The sequence below is a fragment of the Medicago sativa genome, chromosome 1 (assembly GCF_051527215.1).
Source record: "Medicago sativa cultivar Bolivia chromosome 1, Bolivia_mono, whole genome shotgun sequence".
Classification (NCBI taxonomy): Eukaryota; Viridiplantae; Streptophyta; class Magnoliopsida; order Fabales; family Fabaceae; genus Medicago; species Medicago sativa.
The window spans coordinates 32,190,490-32,199,012 of NC_140749.1; the positions used below are offsets into that span (position 1 = coordinate 32,190,490).

The 8,523-nt window shown below is 35.6% G+C and overlaps 1 non-coding gene across 1 annotated transcript; it reads right to left on the minus strand.

The window, feature by feature from the left end:
- Positions 1-5,155: 5,155 nt before the first annotated feature.
- On the minus strand, positions 5,156-5,262 carry LOC146954366 (small nucleolar RNA R71). The gene has a single exon (XR_015025125.1). It is a non-coding gene; the product is annotated as a small nucleolar RNA R71 (small nucleolar RNA).
- Positions 5,263-8,523: the final 3,261 nt, after the last annotated feature.

The following is an 8,523-nucleotide window of genomic DNA, read 5'->3' on the forward strand; positions in this document are numbered from 1 at the left end:
AATGGTCAAAAGTCCCCCTAAGTAATTAACTTATAATCAAATTGACACATGAAGTTTATCAGTGCATTAGAATATTTTAGGTTGTATCTAGCTATCCCTCCCTTCAGATATGGTAGCTAGAAAGATGCACCTGGTGTCACAGCACTCCATAATTTCTCTGTCATTTCCTTTCTTGTTTTAAGTGTGGGAAGATTTTGCTCTTATAGTTGTACTTTTATGTATCTGTGACCAATGAAGGAAGGAAATTTCCGCAATCAAAGGCCATGGCCACCGATTTACAAACCATCAATAACAGTTTCATCTCTTTGTATTTATTTGAAATCAAATAATTATTTGCTCTTCTTCATTTTGATGATGATATATCATGTGAAGACCATCTCAACCTTCCAATTTCATTTTTGAACAGGGTTGCCTAAAACTCTACGAAAATAACAATATTCATTTAGCTTACCTTTTCTATTTTCTATTTTGTCGTTACCCTTACCATCTTTCAATTACTGGAGTTCAATAACATGTCTATTGCCCATAAGATTTTTAATTCATATTTTTGTTTCTCATTCTTTGTCTCTTTTGTAAGTACATAGTCCACCTTGCTTTTTTGTTTTGTTCCTAATTCTTGTTCTCAATCATAAAAGTTAAATATTCCAATGCACGGGTAAACTTCATGTGTCAATTTGATTATAAGTCAATTACTGAAAAACTATAGGGGGCTTTTGACCATTATTGATAAACTACAGGGGGGCTTTTGATCGTTACTGATAAACTACAGGGGGTTTTTGACAGAAAGTTAATTATTTTTTCATTTCAAAAGTTAATTATGAAAAGAAAAAAAAATCAGATTTTTTTCAAAAAAAATATAGTCAATTACCCCCCTATGACATGACATGACTTTTCTGATCATGTGGCAGTGCCACATGGCAGTTAACGACCACATCAGCATGTTGGATGGAGGAAATTAACGGAGGGGGATAATTGACAGACGCTAGACAATTTCAGGGGGTTTTTGACGTTTTGCAAAATTCAGGGGGTTTTTGACGAAAGTTACAATTTCAGGGGGGTAATTAAGTATTTACTCTTTTCTAAATTTATATTCAAACTTTTGATAAAAAAATTATTCACCCATCAATAAAAGGTGGATAAAATTATTCATGTTAAATTGACATCAATTAATTCTTTTTTTAGGGGGAAAGATCAAATTATTCATTGAGTAGTGATATTTGAACAACCATTTTTGATAACTATCATGACAACTTCCTTTTCCTCTCTTTCTATTGGTCAAAAACAATGGAAAGAGAAAAAGGAAGAGAGAGAATAAAAACATAATATGAGTATAAAAGAGAAAGTTGTTAAAAAGTTGTCACAAAATGGTTGTACAAATATCATTTCTCTTATTCATTTGTCTTTTACCATGTATATTATGCTTATAAGATAAGGTATAAATAGTATAAGACAAATGAATGATTTTGATTGGCGATAATTTAGCATGAGTAACTTTATCATCTTTTTCATTGATGGATAATGTAGTTGAGAACATTTTTTTTTAATAGTTAGTGACTAAAATTTCATTCTTAAGGTGAATAAGTGAAGAATTTTAAATTAAAGACTTGATTTCTGCATCTTAAAATGTCTCTATCAATTAAGTTAGAGGAATTGCATGGACACTCTCTTTTTAACATTTTCTCTAACACATACTCTCTTATTACTAAAAATTCATGTGGGTACCACACATTGGAAATGGATCTTACATAAAGTGGTGAGACACACATGAGTTTCACCCAATAGAAGAGTGAGTGTTAAAAGAGGGCTAGAAAGACAGTGTTCTTATCATTTCTCATTGAATTATGCTCACAAAAACAACTTGTGAGTGTTTCTAATTTTCAATAAGTATTGATACATTTGATCTTTAAATTAATAATCAAACAATTTTTTTCTAGGAAAAACTATGTCCTATCATTTGTATAATAATAATAATAATAATAATAATAATAATAATAATAATAATAATAATAATAATAATAATAATAATAATAATAATAATAATAATAATAAAATATTATTTATCAAAAGTGTCAGTGAAATAAAATTTAGTTTTTTATGAACTTTTAATACTCGTAAATCGTAATAATGAATATTAAATATTTTATAAGATAAAATGTAAAAAAAAAAGCTCTTCATTATCAAAATACTAAAATCAACAGAAGAGCTCTTCAATTCATAAAATTGATCATTAATTTATTGATTTAGAGTACAAATGTACTAAAATTCTTCAATTTTTTATTTAGAGAAAAAGTTCATCAATTCTAGGATCAGATGGTCATTGGTAGGTGTTACTAGTTCTTGAGACGTTACAAGTTGGAGTGGATCTGAGGTTGGGGAATGGTTCTTTTGTATAAGAGCTTTGTAAAATTGATCTGCAGTTAATCAGAGATTGGATTTTGGGCCAATCCAATACATAAGGAGTTGTATACAATTAAGACTATTACTTTTCCCACCTATCCATTTCTCGCGTGCCCTATTTTTTTCTTCCGAAAATGCCCTTGAGATTTTTGGATTTTAAAATCCGAACTGAGTTTTTCCTTTGTTATTGTTTACACTGATTTTTGTTAAACAATCGCTGGTTTAAAATTAATTACTTGCAAGATCAACAAGTAAATCTTAAGGACATATTGTGATTTGTTATTTTCCAGAAATTTCCGATTGTTAAGAATATGAAAAGATTGTAAAGATAACTTATCGAATTTGACCCAGCCAAATTCGTAGAAGTTAAAAACGAAACAAAAAGGGATTGCTTGAAATAAACAAGTAAATTGCAAAGATATTTAAGAAAGCAAACTTAAAGTGCATTGATTGAAAGTAAGTTGGTGCACATGTTCATACATTGCAACTCGTGACTCATTTCTCTCTTCCATGCGGATAATTTGAGTGTAAATTTTGTGTATGATTGGATTGTGTCCCCTTTCCCTTGCGAGAAACTACTATTTATACTAATAGAAATAACTACCTATTTTTGAATTTGAAACTACAACTGCTATAAACGAACAGTGTCTATCTATTCGATTTGAATTTCGAATATGTGTATCTGCCACTTGACCTTATCCGAAACGAACTGCCTTTCGATACCTCTTGCTTGTCGAACCAAAACACGTGCTTCGAGCATTTCCAGCAAGTCCATCTTTGATAAGAATTGGAGAGCATTTGTTATCTTTTCGATTACAAGGTCAACCTTGGTTTGACCGCATTTAAGACAACCCTTATAAAATATAGGCTAACAAATTGCCCCCCAAAAACGTCTTTTTTCGATTGATCTTCTTAGTAGGGAGAAAAAGACGTTTTTGATCCTTAGTGATGAGTCATTAATTAGTCTATTTTATTGCTTTATTTAGTTTAGTTTTATAAAGATTTGATTTTATTTTATTGCATATTTATTTCCTTTTTGAATATTTTACTTCAAATTGCTTTTTATTATATTTTAGGAACGAATATATGGTGGAAGGTGTCTTGGAGCAAAAGAAAGAGGACTGGAGCAAATACAGTACGAAAATACGGAACAAAAATATGTTCCCACCAAGTCAGAAGCTTGGCACGGCCAGTGCCAACATGTGGCACGGTCGTGCCACCTCCAGAAGCCACTTTTGTTGCTTTTTCTTCAAGCCCAAGTTACCCTGTTGCAGCTTTACTGTTTTGCCCTTTTAGTTTCTTAGTTTCTAAGTCGATTGTAAAGCTATAAATAGAGTAGCTCTCCACCATAAACATTCACCTTTGCTTAGAATATTTCAGTATTATTATTTCGTTAAAGTTCTTTTCTTTTATTTCTTTCTCGCAATTTATTGTTTTCTCTCTTCTTCCCCCATGTCTACGATGAACATGAGTGAGTAGACTTCTTTGTCTTGGGATTGTTGGGAAAGTCTAATGATATAATCCTAACGAACCAAACTTTAACCCTAATTCTATGTAACCGTAATTTCTAATTTAGATTCACCGCTTTAACATGGATTAACCATTATCAAACTGTAGAAGCGAAAGTGGAGGGTTTGATAATTGTTAATCCATCATCCCAAACATCAATTCATAAAGCGAGAGCGGAGTTTTGATGTTGGAACAAGTGAATCTAGACAATAATTGCAAATGCAGCGAAATAGTCTTTGCAATTATTGAGACACAAGTAGTTTCAATCCTTATAAGCATCCTCTAGTAATCAAGTCAGTGAAATAGGCTTGGTTACTAGAAGTAAACTCTCACCGGACTTTCATCGGAAAGGTGAGGGGCTAAAGGGAAACCGGTCTTAAGAAATTACGGTGTAAACCATGGAATTAGAAGTTAAAGTCTTGTCTAGTGAAAGATTTGTTATTATGACAAACCAATAATCCCAAGGCTCTTTATTATTATTGTTATTTACCTTCAGCAATCAAACCTCCTTTTATCAAACTTTCTTCTCCTCTAATCATTCTTTAAAGGTTAATTAAGTTGAACAACTCCCTAGCGGAACGATACTCTTTCTTACTACTATTACTTCGATAGGCCGTGCACTTGCGGTTTGGCCCTATCAAGTTTTTGCGCCGTTGCCGGGGAGTTAACTAATTTAATTAACTTTTCTTTAGTGATTAGATTTCTCTCTTCTTCTTTTTCCTTTCTTTTTATTTTTATTTTTATTTTTAACTTTTTATTTTTCTGTTATCGTTACTTCTTGGGTTCTCAATTTTTTATGCGAAAAACCAGAAATCGAGTGGTAATAATCCCCGAGATCGAAATGTATTTGCATAAACGAAAGAGAGACGCACGAAATAACACCGCCATGGCTAATCGCACTCTCAAAGAGTATGCAACGCCATCTACGGCTGAGCCACAAGCTGTTATTGTGTACCCAACGGTTGAGGATGATAACTTTGAAATAAAGCCTGCCCTACTTAACTTGGTGCAGCAAAACCAATTTTCGGGATCCCCCACCGAGGATCCCAATCTTCACATATCTGTTTTTCTACGAATTAGTGGAACCATGGAGGAGAACCAAGAGGCCGTAAGACTTCATCTCTTTCCCTTTTACTTAAGGGATAGAGCTAGCGCTTGGTTCCATTCCCTCGAAGTCGGTTCCATTACTTCATGGGATCAGATGAGGCAAGCATTCCTTGCCCGGTTTTTTCCCCCATCCAAAACTGCTAAACTTAGGGACCAAATTACATGGTTCAATCAAAAAGATGGGGAATCTCTCTATGAGGCGTGGGAGCGTTTCAAAGAAATGCTAAGACTTTGTCCCCACCATGGCCTAGAGAAGTGGCTTATAGTCCACACTTTTTATAATGGCTTGTCTTATACCACTAAGATGTCTGTTGATGCAGCTGCAGGTGGAGCTTTTATGAAAAAGAACTATACGGAGGCATATGCCTTGATTGAAGACATGGCTCAAAATCATTACAAATGGACCGACGAGAGAGCCATCACTAGTTCTTCATCCTCCAAAAAGGAGGCAGGTATGTACGAAGTCTCTAACTATGATCACCTTGCCTCTAAAATTGATACACTAACTGAAAAACTTGAAAAACTCAATGTTAGTGCTATCAATTCTGCTTCTACTCCTTCTTGTGAAATTTGTGGTATAACTGGTCATGCTGGTGTTGATTGCCAACTAGGTAGTGCTATTAACGGTGTTGAGCAAATGAACTATGCTCAATACAACCAAGGGATGAGACAAAATCAAAATTTTTATAAAAACCAAAATCCCTATGGACAAGTAGCACCACCCGGTTATGCAAACAACCAGAGATTCACTAAGAAATCTAATTTGGAAATTTTGTTGGAAAATTCTATTGCCAACCAAAACAAACAACTTCAAGAACTCAAAAACCAAACTGGATTTCTGAATGATTCTCTTTCCGAGATCAATACCAAAGTTGATTCTATCTCTACTCATTCTAAAATGCTTGAAACACAAATCTCCCAAATAGCTCAACAAGTGTCCACTCTTTCTCAAGCACTGGGAGTCTTTCCTGGTCAAACTGAAGCCAACCCTAAAGCTCATGTTAATGTCATATCTTTTGAGGGTAGTAAGTTAGGAGATACTATTGCTAAGGTTCACAACCTCGAAAAAGAAAATGTCAAGCTTTTAGGTGAGAAAACTGTGATAGAGAGTGAGAAACCGCTTGATAAGACCCAAGCTCCTTCCCCGTTAAATATTGCTAAGCTTAAATTAGAGGGTCAATTCAATAAGTTTGTCAACGTTCTTAAAAGAATTTGCATTAAAATCCCCCTTGCGGAAGCTTTGTCTAGGATGCCTCTATATGCCAAGTTTTTAAAGGAAATTTTTTCAAAGAAAAGGGCTATATAACATAGTGAGACAATAGCTTTGGCTAAGGACACTAGTTCAATCATCCAAAAGACACCCCCTAAGCTTAGAGATCCAGGTAATTTTGCCATACCTTGTATGATTGGGAGTGAGACCGTTGACAATGCCTTGTGTGACTTTGGAGCTAGCATTAGTTTGTTACCTTTGTCCCTCTTTAAACGGATGGGGATAGGAGAGTTGAAACCTACCGAGATAGAATTGAAGTTAGCTGATCGTTCTACCATGAAACCAATAGGATTTGTTGAGGATATACCGGTTAAGATAGAATGGATATACATCCCGACTGATTTCATAGTCATTGACATTAAAGAGGACGAAGACGTCCCAATAATCCTAGGTAGACCCTTCTTAGCCACTGCGGGAGCTCCCATAAATGTTAAACTTGGTAGGATTGTCTTTCAAGTGAGTGATACAATGGTAGGATTTGAGTTGGAAAACGTTATGAAAGGTCCCGCTCTTTACTCTTGTTGCATGCTTAAAGATCATGTTGTGAAAGAACGTTTTATAGCGTCATCTACACAATATGATATTTTTGATCCATTCTAAGGAACCTTTCTAACCGTCAAGCTAATGACATTAAAAGAGGGCTTCGTGGGAGGCAACCCACGCATTTATTTGCTTTATTGTGTTTGTTTTCCTTTGTTTTTAAGTGTTTTGTAGGTAATTGTCCAAGTATGATTCGAGAAAACTGAAAAAATTTGAAGCCCCCAGGACCAGAAGGTTGGCACGGCCCGTGCTAAGGCTGGCACGACCATGCCAGGTTTTTCGAGCAAAATTGAGGCATGAAGTTAGAAAGTTGGCACGGCCAGTGCCAATAGGTGGCACGGCCGTGCCCGATCTCTATAGTGGTATAACCGTCAAAATTTTCTATCTTCTTCCTCATTCTCAAACCACAACCTTCTTTCATCTTCTAACCCTCTCTCTAAACCTCCATAACCACCAACCCTAAAACCTTCATATCTTCATCAAATCTTCACCATATCACTCCATTCTTTCACTCAAACAATTCTAAACTTCATTCCAAACACAAACCACCAATCAAAAACAACTTTCATCCACCAAAACCCATAATTCACCAAAACCCTATTCATTCAAAACCTAACCCAAAAACCACAAATTCTTAACCAATCTCCACACCTAAACCTATAAACCTCACTTAAACATCAACCCCACCCCAAAACCAACCCTTTCTACTAAAACTCTTCCCAACCCTAACCTTCACCCAAAACTCAAGGTCAACCAAAGGTCAAGGTTCAATGGCTTCAAGGAGAAGTGGCAAGGAGCCAGCAAGCTCTTCCGGAGGACCTCCACAAAAGAAAAGAGCACCGGCTAAGAATCATGGCATCACCTTCAAGGATAGCAACCAAAAAGAAAGGTACATGAGCACCATGATGAAGGAGAAGGTGCAAACTTGCAATATGAGGGAGAGCACCATGTCCATGAATCCGGAGAGCTCAATAATGATGAAAGATGGGCATGGATGCGAACCGAGGTCGAGAGGATAAGCACCGAGCAACAAAGGCAAGGTGTAGAACTTTTGGGGCTGAGAAATGATGTCCAAAGGGGCAACCGTTTGTCGGAAGAAAACAATCAAATGCTCCGAAGGATGATGCACCAATTCAATCTCCAAGGTCCTCCCTATGGACCTCAATGAGAAAATGTGAGCTTTCCTCTTCCTCCCTTCTCTCTTCTCTCTTTCTCCTACTCCCTCTATCTATCTCTTATACTCCTTCTTCTTCTACTTCTCCTTCTCCTTCTACTCTTTAATTCTCTTTTCTTTGAATCATTGAGGACAATGCTTCCCCTAAGTGTGTGTGGGGGGGGGGGGGGGGGGGGGGGGGGCTAATAAAGTGTCTAGAGTCGTAGTGTTTCCAAACTCCCTTGAACTTTATTCTTTTTGTTTTGTTTTTATAGCGAAAGGCATGATTAAGTAGCTTGTTTTTAAAGTAAAAAAAAATGGCATAAATTTTTTGTTTTGTCTCTTCTTTAAAGGTTGTTTCTTGTACATGAAAGTAGTTTCTTGTGTTTCTTTTGTTCTTGCTATACCCATATCTTGTTTTATTGTGAAAAATTCTCCAATGAGAAACGCACCCGGTTGCAATCTTTGAGCAAGTGTATGAGTAGGTATTTTAAGGAGCACGTTCTATCTTTAGTGTTAACTTAGACCCTTTAAAGTCTTTAGAGTA